Source organism: Carassius auratus, unplaced genomic scaffold (genome assembly GCF_003368295.1).
Source record: "Carassius auratus strain Wakin unplaced genomic scaffold, ASM336829v1 scaf_tig00010015, whole genome shotgun sequence".
Taxonomy (NCBI): Eukaryota; Metazoa; Chordata; class Actinopteri; order Cypriniformes; family Cyprinidae; genus Carassius; species Carassius auratus.
The window spans coordinates 18,598-38,207 of record NW_020524099.1 but is presented as its reverse complement, the minus strand read 5'-3'; the positions used below and the strand labels follow the sequence as shown (position 1 = coordinate 38,207).

At 36.8% G+C, this 19,610-nt stretch overlaps 1 pseudogene; it reads left to right on the top strand.

The window, feature by feature from the left end:
• Positions 1–658: 658 nt before the first annotated feature.
• LOC113072734 (RIMS-binding protein 2-like) lies at positions 659–19,604 on the top strand (annotated as a pseudogene).
• Positions 19,605–19,610: the final 6 nt, after the last annotated feature.

Below are 19,610 nucleotides of genomic sequence, written 5' to 3'. Positions count from 1 at the left end.
ACCAACGATTACGGTTTTCATACATAATTTGAAATGATTAGAAAAGATTTGTCTTTTTATTAATATTTTTTTTAATTTCCATTCCAGGTTACTGGTCTACTTTTGAACAGCAATTCACTTGTTGCTTGGGCAGATGAATCTCCATTTTGTTATTTTATTTTTTATTTTTTTATGTAAAGTCCTTAGATACTTTAGCCTTGATCCTTTGATTGCCTGTTAATAATTTCTTAATGTTCTGTGTTCTGAATTCTCATCTGTAGTTTTGTTGTTGTTGTTGTTGGACTGTGCTTTGTTAGTGGATTGTCTCAATGAGCCCTGCATATGTGATACTCTCCAGTTCTCATTTTCTGTACGGTTTGCATTTCCTGACAATTTCCTTCAACAGATTCCCTCCCGTCGCATGTCATGTCCGTCATGGAATGAGACTGCATGCCCTACATTCGACCATGACCTCCGATAACTAATTCTGTGTTTATTTGTCTTTCTTTTCCCATTTTGTTCTCTATTTGCACACTGTTTTATCTTCTCTGCCTGTTCTAACACCATCAAACAAAAACCCGCCAAAAACAATCCCGATTTTAACTAATTGAAAATACGTCCAAATCTAACTGAAACTTTGGCTCCTCCTTCGTCCATCATCCTCTCCGGCTTCTAAAAGGCATATTACAGGAGACAAGACCTGGCGGTGGACCGGGACAGTTGGGACCTGCAGCGGGAAGTGGTACGACAGCGCTCCTTGCGCTCCCACAAGCGGCTCCACAGCATCCCGGAAGTTGCCGAGGAGGAACCCGACACCGGGGTGGAGGTCATGGGTCAGCGTCTGCGTTTCGAGGAAGCCTGTCCAGGCACTCCTTGCAGGAGCCCACGGCCCTACCAACGGATTCACGGCAGCCGAACCACCTCTCCCCTAGCAAGAGCATCCGCAGGCTGCAGAGGCAGCGCTCCTCTCCGCGCTACAGCTCCATAGAGGACCGGCCATCGTGCTGGAGCAGCAGCAGTAGCAGGCAGAACACCAAGAGCCCGGACAGTGGACTAGACTGCGGGAGTGAGGAGGAGGGCTCGCTTGGCTACGTGGAAGCTACCACTCGTACACGGGGGGCAGCCCGCTGCGGGTGGGTTCTGGCCCCAACATGCGGGTGATCCACAGCGAGGGACCTGTGGAGAGACGTGCTCTGGCTGCTGGCAGGAAAAGGACACTGACCCGGCAGTGCAGCGTGGAGGAGGATATCCTGGATTCCATTCCAGAGACGAGGAGCATGCGGGAGTCATACCACCATTACCACTATCATCCGCACCATCACCGTCCCCAACGCAGGTTCCAGAGCGAGGGCAGGCTGAGCGAGGTTGGCAGGACCTATCACAGGGACATTAGGGCCTACTCTGTGGCCAGACTCAACAGGGCAATGGATGAACCCCTGGTGTGTGTCTCCTACCCCTCCTGTCACCCTTCCGTCCTCTTCTCATCTACCAACTGCTTGTGTTCTCATCGACAATCGATTAAACCATTCTTCTGTTCATGGTGTTCCACCCAGTCTGTCATTGGTTTATTTGGTTTGTTCTTCTTGTTTAGCCTTTTGTTTGGTCTATTTTTGCTAGATGTTGCTTATGTTATTGTTTGATTTCACCTTTTGATATTACTCTTGTTTTGGGGGGAGTTTAGCTTGTATGATCTTTCTTGACTTTCTTGATTTGGTTTAGATCTCATTGTGACTTTGTTTGATTTCCTAGAGTGTCAAGTGAAATTTTTGGATGTGTAGATTTGTTTTGATTACCTAAAGGCCATTTCTGAGTGTTTCTTGTTTCTGTTGTAAGAAGAGTCACAAATCAAATGACAATTTTTCCACAGTCCTCCAACTTATACTTTAGAGTCCAACCTAGAAGTTCCTAGTTATTCAACACTGCTCCTGGAGAACTACTATTTTTCAAAGTTTAGCTCCAAACCTAATCATCTAAACCAGTTAATCTGGGTTCTGAAGATCAACTTGAAAACGTGCAGGGAGGTGTGGAAATAAACTTTGCAGGATAGTGGGTCTCCGAGAGCAAGGTTGGAGACCTGGTTTAGAGCAATGTTTCCAAACCCTGTTCTTGGTGGGACCCCATTAGTACACATTTTGGATGTCTCCCTTATTTAACCCATCCAGTTTAGGACTTGGAGGTCTCCACTAGGTGTCTTTTTAAGTCTCTACTAATGAACTGATGAGTTAATTTAGATGTGTTTGATTGGGAAGAGTTCAAAAATTTGTAGTATTGGGGTGCCTCTAGGAACAGGGTTGGGAAACACTGGTTTAGAGTTGTTTATGGGAAGCTTGAAACACCAAAGGAATGACGAATTTGTATATTTAACAGTGCAGTATGGACTGAAGTTATTCAAATAAATGAACAATGTTTTGCCACTGATTGGAACGGTCAAGCTTGTTTATTTGGGCTTGAACAGATAACTCACCTCACTTATCTGGATTGAGCAGCACAGATGCATACTTTTTTGGTGGGTTTTGCTTCCCATCATTGTTTTCTTCTAATACCTGTTCATACAGTCCTGTAAATCATCAAGAAAATTCCAGGGAAATCTCCCAGGATGTCTGTGGTGGTTAATGTCCTGACTACTATCGTATACAGATTTGCAGCATGCTATATACCTGCACTGACAGTTTTATATACTCAAGACATTACATTAAGTGTAGGCAGACCATAATGTAGAATGATATGAATCAGAAAGCTCATATCACAAACTAAATTCAAAACTTTCCCATACGAACAAGAGGAGCAGAACAAAAACCAAAATGGTCTTTAGCTAAGCATCTGATTTCTGCCAAAACCCTGCTCATGTTGTTGTCAGAGTTTGTTTCAATTGTTTATGTTAAATGTTTTGGCGGGTTCATCCTCCTTGTTTTGATTTCACTTGGGACTAGAATCTTGCTCTCTAAAGAAATCACTTTATTTATTTATTTCATTTTGGGGATGATGGGAATCTTTTTTTTTAATAGGATATCTATTTTTAAGGAACCACAGGCTTTGATTAACATATTAATGTTTGCTTTTGAAGATTTTAGGGAGCTCTCCCTCAACGGGACGCTCAGATCGACTGGACCATTCCGGCCATAGGACGAGTCACGGCTGTCCGCCCGCTCAGAGAAGGCCAATGACAGTTCCTTCCATTGGTTAGTGTGGTCACATGATGTTTGGACTCTCCTTCCCTTCCTTTGTAGAGACACCTATTGTGTGTTCCTCTGATTTCCTTAAATGTCATGACAGTTCTGGTGTTCTGTAAGCCCTGGGAGTCACATTTGGTTGACCTTTGAACACTCATTCTGTTTCAGATTCACTAATAATTATTTAACTGCTTTATTCTAGTGTACAATTGGTACTCCTAACAGGCCACACATTGTTGCTTAGAAAACCATCATCATGTTGAACATTGCTGTTTTACTCCAGAGCAATTCATGTCAGCTGGCTTTCAATACTGTTTTAAGATCAGTACGCCATTTCTGATGCTTTAATGCTATAGAATGGCATTTCCAATCTTAAAACACACCTTGAGAGCCCTGAAAATACCATAATCCACATCTAGCGGGGTGAGTAGAGGGGCTGTGGCTGTAATGCTCTGATTGGTGTTTCCGTAGAGATCACCGTGGAGAATAACAGTGAGGGGAGTGAAGGGAACCTCTCACATATCAAGGACGATGTTTACTATACCAATGTAGCCCACCGCAGGAAATGGGCCCCACAGCGAACAGAGCACCGATATGGTATGTGGCGTGAAAAAGAAAATCCAACAAAAATGACCAGAACAAATTTAGAACTAATATAGCACATTTTTACCAACAGTGTCTTGTTTAAAGACCCTTATTGAAATCATTACTCTTATTGAAATTATTACTTTCACTGAAATCAATGTAGGGGTTTAGTGGCTTTTAGTCCATGTTTGTGAGCTTTGAACGGCCTATTAAAACCCAGGTACTGTAAGTTTGAGTTTACTTTGAGCAAACGCATATTGAAGCGATTTAGAAATGTATAATATTATTTTATATGAATTATATATATATATATATATATATATATATAAATATATATATATATATATACATTTACTCTAAACCTACTCTGAAACTTGTGTAACAGTCAAATGCTGACAAAATAAAGTGTTGGCAAACTTTTGTCCCACCCAAACTCCCTTTTTCAATAGAAAAAAACGTCAGTTCAGAAAAAGTGAATTTTTCAGGAGATTTCATGGGGTCTTTAATTTAATAATTCTCAACTTAATGCAAGTTAAGCTCTACTGACTGTTTCTGTGACTGCTGATTATCACAGATAAAAATGTAGGTTCTTCCGTTTCTAAAAAATAGGTGTCTCACAGCAGTTCTACCTGAATAAATAGAAAGAAAGAAATATACAAAACAATGTCCAAGAAATAAGGCCACAAGACATAAACATAATAGATGAGGTTATTGTGATGGCATTGCTTTACTAAATAACGTCATGACCAATCTTTCAGTTCCTGTCATGTCCATGCTAAACCCTTAGACGTTCACAAAATAGGTTAATTATAGGGACACAAACATGTACTGTAACTACACAGAAGTTCAGCAGTAGTCTTTACATTAAAATATGGGACAGTTGTACTGCTAAAACAGCACATATATTTAGACAAAAATACAAGTTCTGCTTGTCTTTTAACCTACACATTTGCATATGTAGAAATGTAAACAAATATAAATGGGAAACATATCTCGGATAAAGTTGCTAGAGCTTTACTTGTATTGCTATCCTCAAAAAGAGCAAGAAGCTACCTTTATCTTAGAAGAATAGACATGCAGGGAATTCTCATTAACATATGAAAGACAAAGATGGATGAGGTACATTTATTAAACAATTTTTTTTCTTTTCATTTACTTTTTATGTGTATATTTTATAGTTTTAATCAAGAGGCAATTTGTCTTTATTTTACCAACAGATAACTAGGATTTGGTTAGGGTTTCGGTCTGTTTAAGGGTGATTGCTCCTTTCTTTGTGCTCATTTTGTGGTCTAAAACACCAGACAGTGTTTGTGAACCCCTCTTCTCCTCCTCTTGCTTCCCTTGTTGCCTTTTTCCTCATCATCCATCTTTTACTGAGCTTCCTGTGAGATTCTTGATTGTTTCAATTGCATGAATATCTTTCTTCTGTTGGATGTTGTATGATTGCACACCATAAGAGCATATAAGAGCATATGCCTGCTTTAATGGAGAACTATGGAAATTACTGTTATTTTAAATGCAGCTTTTGAATGTTCTATATATCCTTATCAGTGTGCATGATTCACTTATATCAGCTCCATATACACTTTGAATTAACTGGCATGGTCTACTATTTACTCCTCTCCAAGGCTTTGGTATAAGATAAGAGAAAAAAGTTTGAGATTGATAGTGGATCATCCCAGTAAAGTATTGGTAATGAGTTGCTGCATGTCTGTCCAATAATGATCTGTAGATGTTTACAGTAAAACAGCAATGTTTTTATCCTTTCCTTGTTCATTTAATATGCATGGCAGTTTCAAACATGTTCTTACTGCATTCTTCTGTTTTCAGTATGCTTGTGTATTACCCCACCGGTGTGCTGTGTGCCAAATAATTTTATTGTATAGAGAGCATGCATATGTATCAAGTGCAGTTAGCATTTTTATCAGTTTATGATGTAAATATGTAGTTTTAATATGTAGCCTCACTTAAGGAAGGAATGGCACATAATATAGTCAGATAGCAGCATACTGTATGTCATTTTCTAAATATTGTTTAGCTGTCACAGATTGATGCCTCTGAGGATATAGATTAGGTTAAGTGTGCCATTGTCTCTTTTGGGCTTTAAATGTCCTCTGGTTTCAGTGTGTAGCAGAAGCTTGCCTTCTCCTGTGTTTCAGATGGTTATGGAGGACGAGACGGGCGGTCTCCGGACTACTATGAGTCCGAGCCAGAGGACTTGTCCCGAATCTTTGTGGCCATGTTTGACTACGACCCCTTGTCAATGTCTCCGAACCCCGATGCTGCTGTAGAAGAGCTTCCCTTCAAGGAGGGCCAGATCATAAAGGTTTGATCTGAACTGACTGATGTCAAGCACTTCTCAACTGTCATTTAATTCCATAGCTTGTTTTTCGGTTCTCTCCACCTTTTCAGACTTTTTATTTCTACTCTGTAACACTTTAGAATAAGGTTCCATTAGTTAATGTTAGTTAACTACTTTCGTTGACATGAACTAAGCAAGAACAATCTTTCTACAACATTTATAAGTCTTAGTTCATGTTAATTTCAACATTTACTAATGCATTATTTAAATCAAAAGTTGTGCTTGTTAACATTAGTTAATGCACTGTGAATTACCATGAACTAACAATGTATTTTCATTAACTAACATTAACGAAGATTAATAAATACAGTAATAAATGTATTATTCATTGTTTGTTCATGTTAATTAATACATTAACTAACATTAACTAATGGAACCTTATTTTAAAGTGTTACCTTCTACTCTATTTAGGGATGCATCGATACAGATAATTATGTTTATATACTAATATACAAATTTAATTGCCAGTAGTGAAATTACTGATTATTATTTATTATTAATACACATTTTTTATATAAATGCATCAATACATCATATAATTAATATTGTTTATTACTATTTATTGTACTTTATTATAAATTTATTATGTTCATGTATATATATATATATATATAATGTTATATGTGTGTGTGTGTGTGTGTGTATGTATATATATATATATATATATATATATATATATATATATATATATATATATATATATATATATATATATATGTTATGTATATAAATATTTATATGGATTGATAAATAATTATTTTATTTTAAAAAGTACATTAATGAATTTATTAATAATGGTATACATAACTGATTAATTATATAAAATAATTTTATAAAATTATATTGTTCTATTCTTTGCACTAATTCTGTATTTCTGACGGATAAAAATAGTTGATAATTATATATTTGTGTTCAGTGTAGTTGTCATTGCCAATATTAAATAATACTGATTATTAAATTACTTTTATTGTTTCTTTACTGTATTTTATATACATGCGCGCATATGTATGTGGCTTTATAATGATTTATTTTATATAAATAATACTTTGTGCATTGCTAATTATATATTTTAAGTTCTGTTTGCTTCTCCCCTTCTCTCCTAGTCAAGCCATTGTCATACACACACACACAAATTAGATGTTTTTCTTTTTGCAGTGGCTATTTACATTTATTCAATTACTAGACACTTGATACTATAAAACATGACTTACAAATGAAAATAATACAAGCATACGTAAATAATACAACATAGAAAACATTAGAAGTAGTGCTACTGTAAAATTGAGTAGAGCAGAAATGCAGGACATTAGAGAGAGTGTAATTAAAAATGCTATGAAATGAGTTGAGTTATGGCCCTGCTGTGTTATCCAGGTGTTTGGAGAGAAGGACACAGATGGCTTCTATAGGGCAGAGATCTGTGGCCGCAGGGGGCTCATCCCCTGTAACATGGTCTCAGAGATCCAGACGGATGATGATCAAATGATGGACCAGCTGCTCAAACAGGGCTTTCTTCCTCTCAACACACCCATTGAGAAAATAGGTATGAACTAACAGGTAGTTTGTACTGAGCCCCTGCCCATCTTACCCCTCTGTGCTTCATTTTCTGACTATTCTCTTACTTTCTGAATTATTTTAGATTAACATGGTGCTAGTCTGCCAGTCCTCTACCTTTTCCATACTATTCTTTATATAACTCTTAAATTCTGTCACCACTCTGTCGTTCCAATTCTAAAGGACTTTCTTTCATCTGAGGAAAACAAAAGGAATCCTAGTGAAATGTCGAAGACGGATTATTCCTTTAAATCCTGTGCCTTCTTTACCTTCACCCCCCCCCTCTCTATTCCATTTCTTTCTTGCTTTCCTCTTTTCTCTTCAAGTAAACTGTAATAGGTTCAAAGATGGCCGTTCAGTTAATCGCAGGTCCAGGAAATCCAAGAGAGGTTTGTGCCCGCACGATTTCTCCACCAGTTTTCTCATTCAAACCCTTTTTTTACTTTTTCACTGAAGTGCCTTTTCAGAGCTCACCTCCAAGTTTCCTTTCAACAGTCGAATGTCACACAAGCATGACTACTTCTTTCTGTTCCCACTGACTCCACAATAATGCAGATTGAACAGTGGGCTCTGAAAGTCTGAAACTGCTCTTAAAATGTGTCTGTTTTGTATTTTAGAGCGTCTTGAGCTTTAAGTAAAAACAATTGACCATTCATACCGAACTCACATGAGCAGTGTCACAGATTTTTTTATTTCTTTATTTTTTTTTTTATTCCATTTTCAATTTGAAATGTTCAATAAGCTGTAGTCTCAAATTTTGGACCTCAGAGCTCATAACAGTGGACATTTAGATTCAATATTAATAACTTGTCTACTAAATATGCCTTTTGTTGTTAAAAATGATCATAGTTGGTAATATGCGAAAAAATGAGAATGAATAACATGTAAAGTTTGTTTTGATGTCATTATAACAACAAGACCTGCTGTCATTCATAAAATCATGCTCTTTTTTCACATATTTATATGTTTAATTTTAATTATCAACATTTTAATTATTAGAAAGTACCTTGGTTTCCTTATTTGTTTGCTTATTCCCTCAGAGAGGAACAAAAGGAGTGGAAGGCAGCACCCGGTGCCGACGCGGAGGATGGTGGCCCTGTATGACTATGACCCCAGAGAGAGCTCTCCTAACGTGGATGTGGAGGTACTAATGGAGTTCATTTTGTCTGGGCTTTTTCTCGCACCTACAGTTTCATCTCATAAGCTTTTGATTTTATGCTGGCTTGCCTGGATGTCTGCCTCTGTAATAGCCACCAAATTCATTTTCAGCTTATCTTCCTTGCTTTTGCGGCTACAATGTGGTTTGTATTGTTTATGTTACTGTTCATTCAGATGTCACTTGGCTGCTCCAAAGGTTAAGTTCTGGTTAAAAATAAAATTAAAGTTCTGTCATTATTTACACACTGTTATGTCATTCCAGTCCTGTATGACTTTCTTCTGTGATCTTATTATTTTAAAGTTGAAGTGTGTAAGTTCTGTGCCAAATAAAATAAAAAAATATAATCACCGTTTTCAAACATGTTTCCCAAAATTTCCCCTTTCTGTCACAGTGTTATTTTAATGTTATTTATACATTATTATAGTATTCCTTAATAATTTTTATTATTTTTTTATATTTTTGTTGTTTATTTTTATTGTAATATATATATATATATATATATATATATATATATATATATATATATATATATATATATATATATATACCAAGCCTGCTGTAAATCATTATGTGCTTCTTTTTTATATTTACTTGTGTTTAAGTGTAATCATATTTCATATATAATGGTTATGAAAACATTAACAAAAAATAAATAGCAATGAAAAAAAATTATATTTAAAAACAATTAATTAGTTGAAATGTGTGTTTCATAGTAACATCCATCAACTTTTTCCAATTCAATTCCAAATCTATAAAAAAAATAAAAAACTCACAGAACAAAAAAAGTTAGATCAGCTAATAACTTTATATTATAATTAGCATTTCCAAGTCTTTTACACCCCATTGTCACTTACTGTCACCTTTGCATTGCTGCTGGCGCACAGGCCCACTATGAGGGCAGCTTGCAGAGTGAGGAGGTGAGTGTGGAAGGAAGTAGTGAGTCTACACTCACTGAGCCTGTGCCAAATGACACTCTATTTCCTGCTGACGGAGCTCACTGCACTGCATCAGCACCTGTACTGCATGTGGTCATCTCACTTATGGGATCCAAACATCATAATGCATGTGCAATACATTTTTATTTCATAATGAATGTGTTTTTTAAAGCCTTCATAATTTGCTTGATAAATGATTCTCTAAGGAAATAAGCATAAAACGATGCTTAATATTCCATGATGGTAGTTTTAGTGTCATGCTTTAGTGAACCAGATACAAATTCCAATGTGTATTCATGTATTTATCGGATACGTTGAATCATTATAATGCTTTTATGAAGGCTTTGTGACAGGCTGTTGAGAAATCTGCTCTGCTGTAAGTGAGTGAGTTCCTATGAAAGGAATAGGGAATGGTTATTTGTGACACTGAGATCTCTGTGTGTGGAGGTTAAGTGAGGACCTGCCTTGCCCAGTGTTGGTTGATCTGTGTTTGTATTTCACAAGTCTGGTGGGTGTTGTTTTGAACCTGAAGTAGAGAATGTTGCTATAAATTATTGCTATTTCATTTTCTTTCTAATAAGTTATGTAGAGATTCTTTTAGATGTCTGACATTACGTAGGTTTGTTTTTATGAGTATAGAGTTAGACCTAAACCTAGTGTAGGTTGAATGTGTAGGTTTTAATTCTGTCAAAAGTTATAGTGTGTAAGTGTGCAGAAGTGAAAAAAGTGCCCACAGACAGACAGACCGATACACAGACAGACCGATACACAGACAGATACACAGACAGACAGATACACAGACAGATGCACAGACAGACAGACAGATACACAGACAGACAGATACACAAACAGATACACAGACAGACAGACAGATACACAGACAGATGCACAGACAGACAGACAGATACACAGACAGATACACAGACAGATGCACAGACAGACAGACAGATACACAGACAGATGCACAGACAGACAGACAGATACACAGACAGATACACAGACAGACAGACAGATACAAAGACAGATACACAGACAGAAAGATACACAGACAGATACACAGACAGACAGACAGATACACAGACAGACAGATATACAGACAGATGCACAGACAGACAGATACACAGACAGACAGACAGATGCACAGACAGACAGACAGATACACAGACAGACAGACAGATGCACATACAGACAGACAGATACACAGACAGATACACAGACAGACAGATACACAGACAGGCAGACAGATGCACAGACAGATACACAGACAGACAGATACACAGACAGACAGACAGATGCACAGACAGACAGACAGATACACAGACAGATGCACAGACAGACAGACAGATACACAGACAGACAGATACACAGACAGACAGATACACAGACAGACAGACAGACAGACAGATAAACAGACAGATAGACAGATAGACAGACAGATAGATAGATAGATAGATAGACAGACAGACAGACAGATAGATAGATAGATAGATAGATAGATAGATAGATAGATAGATAGATAGATAGATAGATAGATAGATAGATAGATAGATAGATAGATAGATAGATAGATGGATGGATGGATGGATGGATGGATGGATGGATGGAAAGGTGGATGAATGGATGGATGGACAGATAGATGGATATACAGAGACAGAGATATATGGAGGTATAGATGGATGGTTGTATATACAGATGGATGGAAGCACAGATGGAGAGATAGATGGATATAAAGATAGAGACAGTCAGGCTGATTTATGATTGATCCTTTAAAGTGATTAATAGATCTACATTGTGGCTGTAACTGCTGGATATTAAATGAGCTCTGTGACAGTTATGAACGATGACTGAAATCTAACATGTTTTTCTTTTTCTGTCCTTCAGGCCGAGCTGACGTTTTGTGCTGGTGATGTGATCACAGTGTTTGGAGAGATCGATGAGGATGGCTTTTATTACGTGAGTAGATTATTTACACCATCTCTGTTTTTGGTCATACACTATACTCTTCTGCAAAACACCTAATAATGCTGTTCTTTCATGTTCGAGGTTATTCCTGCTTTCAGTCCTGAACACGGGAGAGCCGCCACACTGGCATTTAGCCTTAGATGCATGATGTCCTCTGTTTTCCATTCAGGGGGAGCTCAATGGACACAAGGGTCTGGTCCCCTCCAACTTTCTTGAAGAAGTGCCTGATGACGTGGAGGTTTACCTCACCAAGACACCGAGCCGTCACCCCCAGGACCACCCGTCCCGGACAAAGAACAAAAGGGTACATCCTGTTTCACGCTAGCCCTCTGTCATCCATTCGCTCTTTTTTTAATCTCCTTCCTGCTCCGCTGTTTTTTTCCTCTTCTCCGTCTGTGTATGTGTTGTGTGACAGCCGGTTGCTTTTTTGATGGATCATTGAAGGAAAACAGAAAACAAAAGAGAGACAGCTTACTAAACACAGAGACATACCGTAAAATACAAGACTGAGGAACCTTTATCTTTATGTCAGATGATCTGCGGAGGAGAAATGTGAACTGTTAATGAAATTGCATATTCATAAAGCGTTGTTTGGAAAAGAAGAATTCACACAAAGAGGCGTGCCAGATTATTAGCTGTTTATTGTTATTATTTCTGGAAAAAGAAGCACTAAAAGACTATTATTTTTTACAGAATACACAAGTGAGGCATTGTAATAGAAGCTTTATGAATGTAAGTGTGTTTAAAATTGAACTCAATTTATAATAGAGGAGATAGTTTTGATGTACAGAGAACTGAATCCATGTGGAACTGTAGAACTGCATGCTTTTTCTTTCAGAATGCTTCGACTCCACAGTGAATTTTTTTAAGGTGCTTTAACGGATTGAGACCAGTTAAAAAAAAAACAACAACAACCTTAAACCCTTTTGTATATGTTTCCAAAATTATTGTTTTTTGTGTATTGCTGATATATAAGACTATCAACTTAAAGAAAGACACAAAACATATGTTGCAAGTAGAGAGTTATCAAGAATGATTTTATCTGTAGTTGTAGATATTGTACAGTGGTCTGTATAAAAAAAAGATAGAGAGAGAGAGAGAGAAAATATATACAGTATTGTTCAAAATAATAGCAGTACAATGTGACTAACCAGAATAATCAAGGTTTTTCGTATATTTTTTTATTGCTACGTGGCAAACAAGTTACCAGTAGGTTCAGTAGATTCTCAGAAAACAAATGAGACCCAGCATTCATGATATGCACGCTCTTAAGGCTGTGCAATTGGGCAATTAGTTGAATTAGTTGAAAGGGGTGTGTTCAAAAAAATAGCAGTGTGGCATTCAATCACTGAGGTCATCAATTTTGTGAAGAAACAGGTGTGAATCAGGTGGCCCCTATTTAAGGATGAAGCCAACACTTGTTGAACATGCATTTGAAAGCTGAGGAAAATGGGTCGTTCAAGACATTGTTCAGAAGAACAGCGTACTTTGATTAAAAAGTTGATTAGAGAGGGGAAAACCTATAAAGAGGTGCAAAAAATGATAGGCTGTTCAGCTAAAATGATCTCCAATGCCTTAAAATGGAGAGCAAAACCAGAGAGACGTGGAAGAAAACGGAAGACAACCATCAAAATGGATAGAAGAATAACCAGAATGGCAAAGGCTCAGCCAATGATCACCTCCAGGATGATCAAAGACAGTCTGGAGTTACCTGTAACTACTGTGACAGTTAGAAGACGTCTGTGTGAAGCTAATCTATTTTCAAGAATCCCCCGCAAAGTCCCTCTGTTAAAAAAAAAGGCATGTGCAGAAGAGGTTACAATTTGCCAAAGAACACATCAACTGGCCTAAAGAGAAATGGAGGAACATTTTGTGGACTGATGAGAGTAAAATTGTTCTTTTTGGGTCCAAGGGCCACAGGCAGTTTGTGAGACGACCCCCAAACTCTGAATTCAAGCCACAGTACACAGTGAAGACAGTGAAGCATGGAGGTGCAAGCATCATGATATGGGCATGTTTCTCCTACTATGGTGTTGGGCCTATTTATCGCATACCAGGGATCATGGATCAGTTTGCATATGTTAAAATACTTGAAGAGGTCATGTTACCCTATGCTGAAGAGGACATGCCCTTGAAATGGTTGTTTCAACAAGACAATGACCCAAAACACACTAGTAAACGGGCAAAGTCTTGGTTCCAAACCAACAAAATTAATGTTATGGAGTGGCCAGCCCAATCTCCAGACCTTAATCCAATTGAGAACTTGTGGGGTGATATCAAAAATGCTGTTTCTGAAGCAAAACCAAGAAATGTGAATGAATTGTGGAATGTTGTTAAAGAATCATGGAGTGGAATAACAGCTGAGAGGTGCCACAAGTTGGTTGACTCCATGCCACACAGATATCAAGCAGTTTTAAAAAACTGTGGTCATACAACTAAATATTAGTTTAGTGATTCACAGGATTGCTAAATCCCAGAAAAAAAAAAATGTTTGTACAAAATAGTTTTGAGTTTGTACAGTCAAAGGTAGACACTGCTATTTTTTTGAACACACCCCTTTCAACTAATTGCCCAATTGCACAGCCTTAAGAGCGTGCATATCATGAATGCTGGGTCTTGTTTGTTTTCTGACAATCTACTGAACCTACTGGTAACTTGTTTGCCACGTAGCAATAAAAAATATACTAAAAACCTTGATTATTCTGGTTAGTCACATTGTACTGCTATTATTTTGAACAATACTGTATATATAAATAATTGCTGATGGATGTTTTCAATCATCAGGACTTATCAAGGTTTTTCTGTACTGAAAGATTTGTTATTCTTTTCTCATATTCATTGTGCAGACAATTGAGATGCATTACATCATGGCATTGTTTTTTTTTTCCTCACTTGCTTGGCAAAACAGAAGAAGAGTGTTCATTTCACTCCGTAACGGCTCAGTATCTGTCACGTAAGTGAGCAACAGAGGATACCACAGATAATGCTGTCCTCGTCTAATGCACACGACTGTTGCTCCTGGTATGCACAGAACACATGCATCACATTCACCCCAACCATATAGATGAAAGATCCAAGAAAATTGGTTCGCACTCACAAAAACATTACGTTGCTGCCTAAACTTAGAGTGGAAGTTTATATACTGTATGAACTAACAGACTTATTGCATTTTTATTTTAATACATATTTTATTCATATTTAAATGTTTCATTAATATGTAATGATTTATGTTTATTATTTATATTTATTTTTTTTTTTTTAGAATTTATATCATATGTTAATATATAATGATGTCATTTTTAATGTTTCTAATTAAAAAGACATTTAATTAAAGATTAATTATTTAAATTGATTAAAATATTCTTATTAAAACAATATTTGTATTATTTAAAAAATCATTTTTATTCATTAAAAAATAAATTTTAATTAATTGCAAAGTTTAAAACTGACAATATACACACAAATTCTATACAGATACATGCACCGACCAAGTTACTCATCAAGACACCCCTGTAGTTCTCATGACCTCATCAGTTAACATTAATATAAATACTGTGATTGGTCCACTGCTGTCAGTGCATTAGACAGGCACAGCTGGTATCTTCAGTTGTTTCTCTCTCTGGGTGTTGTCCATTATAATGTTCGTCTTTCATTGACTCCTACTGTAAGTCATAAGAAGCTATAAGGCCATTGTCACACGGTCAGAATTGGACCCCTGACCCCCTACCCCCACCCCTTCTCTTCTCTAATGTGTGCAGTTGAGTAGATTCCTAGTGTACGTCCTGGGACAAACCCTCTCCTCTCCTGTAGCTGTGCACCCTATCAGACCACACTGAGCATGAATTGACAAGAAACACTTTTGAAATGGATATTGGACATTGGCAATGTCAGCCAGATCATAAAGGTGTGTGTGTGTGTGATTAGGGTGCACTCTTTCCATTAACTCTAAGAGTGATCAAACCAGTCCAGCAAGCATAAGTATCATTACCATTATCTATCTAAAGAGTAGATTTTAGTTATATACTGTTTCCTAGACTTGACTGAATTGATTTTTAAGTTTATGCATTCTTGCAGCCACTTTTATAAATGAAGCTTTTTTAAAGCAGGTTTGATTTGGCTCCAACACCCTTGGTGAAGTTACCATGCTGAAAGGTGATAGATTACTTCAGAAGACTGGTAAATTAAAAACTTATCTTCTCTTTTCATTACCATTATAGAGTATGTTGCTGTTAGCATAAATTTAATGAATTTAAATTTTGTGTTATGCAACTATACAACTGATATTAAGAGCAAATTATGGCATGTAAAAGGTGTTTTTTCTTTTAAAGGCATAGTTCACCCCAAAGGAAAATTTGCTGATAATGAACTCACCCTTCGGCCATCCAAGAGGTTGATGAATTTGTTTTTTCATCAGAACAGATCTGGAGAAATTTAGCATTACATCAGTTGCTCAGTGAATGGATGCCGTCAGAATAAGAGTCCAAATATTGCTTTCTTCAGTGAAAAAGTTTAGTGATGTTAGTAGCAGCTGTTTGGACTCTTAATCTGACGGCACCCACTGATTCCATTGGTGAGCAATGATGTAATTCTAAATTCCTTTTTTTATTTTTATTATTTATATAGCACATTTCATACACAATGGTAATTTAAAGTGCTTTACATAAAAGGAAGTAAAATAATAATAAAAAGGAATTTAAAAACATTTAAAATTATTAAAAAGTTGATTTAAAATTAATTTAAAACAGTTAAAAATAGGAAATTCATATATATATATATATATATATATATATATATATATATATATATATATATATATATATAGTGCAATCAGTCCTGACATCACACAGTGCTCATTCAATAAATGCACAGCTAAACAGATGAGTTTAAATGCGAGCGGCATTGTAACTAAAGGTGGACTCCCCTTGTTTTGTGTGAACCTTTGGTATGTCTAACTGACTCGATACTAATGATCTGAGTGCTCTGTTAGGTTTATATTCAGTGAACATATCTGCAATATATTTCGGTCCTAGGTCATTGAGTGATTTATAAACAAGTAAAAGTACTTTAAAATCAATCCTAAATAACTGGAAGCCAGTGTAAGGACCTGAGGACTGGTGTGATATGCTCAGATTTTCTGGTTCTAGTCAGAATCCTGGCAGCGGCGTTCTGGATGAGCTGCAGCTGTCTAATGGTCTTCTTGCGAAAGCCGGTGTGGAGACCATTACAATAGTCCACCCTGCTGGTGATAAAGACATGCACAAGTCTTTACTGGAAACAAAACATAAAAATCTTTTCAATGTTTTTTTTTTGATCAAGAAGCAAACTCATATCTTTGATAGCCTGAGGGTGAATACATTTTCAGCTAATGCTCATCCCTGGTTGGGCTTCACGTTTAAGGAGTTCCTAATTAGTTGTGTATAAATAGTACATTTCTTAAGATATTTTGTAGCACTTGCAGTCTGAACAGGTTTATTAATGTTTTAATGAGAGTTTAGCTAGAATCTTAAGTGAAGCACACTCGATTTTCTGGGTTTCACCACATATAATTCATCGATTACTGTTTAGAGCGCCGCCCCCTACTGTCTGGGTATTATTCATGGCGCAAAATATACTATTGATTGATAATTGACTGTATGGTGGCCCTGCTGGGACAGAAAGGACTGTGAGAGGAGATGGTGTGTCTGTTATACAGTAATGACATTGAGATGCTTTAAAAGGCAAAGAAACACCTTCTTTTCTTTTTAAACATCCGGCCCTGAACTGTCCCTTGCGGGTCTTCCGTTAGGTTCCCGTGGAAAAAGCGGGCCCTCCCAGAAGAAGTGCCACCCCCACAGTGCGCCCACACATCCCGGGGTCCGGCCCCACAGCCCAGGGGCCCGGCAGTCCCATCCGGCGCCCCCGAGCTGACTCTAAGAAAACAGGACTGCTCTCCAAAGGAAAGAATCTATTGAAAAGGCTCGGTGCTGTCAAATAGTTTCACATAACTTTCTTCACAGCAGCCGGGTTAAGGAGGTTGGAACTGAGGAGAATTTACCTTAGAAGGTGGGAAAAAACATTTCTCCCGTCTTCTGTTTCTGTAATCACATGGATTGGCCATGGAAAAGAGAAAGGGAAATTGTGAAAACTAGGGCTTTCATGACCACAACTTCAGCTTTATGCCTTCGAAACCGTAATAAGTTCTGTTTGCCCAGCTTTGATTCTTAAAAGCACAGAAATACTCACTAATGTGAGTGACTAAGATACGATAGAAGGGATGTTCTTGGATAATAAAATAAATCTATATTTATTCAATTTAATTGTTTCATTTTAAGTGGATATTCAACTTATTAAACTATATTTTTGTCGCATTTTTCATCTAGACCTGCTGTTCTCAGAGAATAACCTAATAACCTAGCACAAAGTATTAGGAGTATTAGCACAAATATGAAATGTAGGTTTTGCCATTACTAGAAATGACTTAAATTTCTACAAATACCAGTGTTTTCTGCCACATTTGACTTTTGTTTTTTTAAGCACTGACAGGTCATGAAACTCCTAGTGGATGTGAGCCTCCTCATTTTTGCCTTATTCAATGCACACAATGGTTTGTGTTGTGTCCAGTCAGTTGGGTGAGATTTGTCTGTGTCATGTGCAGTCATGTCGATGCTTTCCTTCTCATGAAAAAACTGTATTTCAAAATCTGTGTGACCAAGTGTTGTGTTGTTTTTTTGCAATGGGTGTCAAAGGTAAGGAAGGGGGGATTCTAACTTCGTTTAAACACTTTGGAAGTAAGTTAAAATCATGCATTCAAGTGTAAATTGTGCAGCGGATTGCAACAATTTGCACAGTAACATTTTTATTTACGATTTACACATTAGTTATGTATGATTTTGCAAAGAAGGCCCTTGATTTCCACTTATTAAGCTCAACTTATTTACAGTTTTACATAAATCAGTTTGGTTATTGACTCACTGATGCCTCTCCCAGCATTCAAATCATTTGAATAACACGATGCACATATTCTGTACTTGATAAGGATGAAGGAAATGAGCAATTGTGAATGTATGGCCAAGGAAAACCTTCCCGTCTCTGTGATCCGTTCCATTCAGTCTGTACTGTATTTGTTCTCCAAACATTGTTTGTCATTTCACCCCTTCATTTTGTCTTGAACCAAGATACTAAAAGTAGGTTTGCGAGTATGGACCGAGACTGCCAAAAAAAAACAGGAATGTATGAGAAACATTCTGTATATCTTGTACAATTTTCAGCCAAAATTCCAGGCGTTTTAATTCATCTGAATACCTGTAATTTTTTTTTTTTTTTTTCACCGAATCATTTAATCATAAAGTGTTACAGAGCATTGCTTCTACATGTTTGAGTGACTGCTGCTCTTTTTGTACTTTTTGCCCATTTGTACATTCTTTTTAAATGTTTATACTTGCTTTTCAGACTGCCTTTTTTGTACATTAAACTTTATAATCTGACAGTGCAAGCTTTCCTCATGGTGTCTTCAAACCATAATGTTTTAAAGTCTGCAATTGTGTGCTAGCTTTATGAAAAAGACTTATAAGACTATATTGATGGTTATCAGATATTGTGTGAGTGTGCATGTGCAGTTTTATATCAAAATAAATTTGATATTTTATACACACTGTTGTAAATGTTTATTTTATTAACTCAAGTCAAGTTTGTGCAGTTTCACAGGTGAGTAAATGAGCTATTACTTCCAAAAGATGGCGCCCAAAGTCCAGAATTGCCTGCCGATGCAGTGATGCAGTTGTTACTAAATTGTAAAGTTATTATATCAAAGGTTTCTCTCTCAACACACTTAAAAACAATACAGTAGTCATTTATTTGTTACCTGCCTTTTAGCAGAAAAACTAACCACATTTTCATGTAGGTTATTTGCTTTTAGTTCTGCAGCTCCA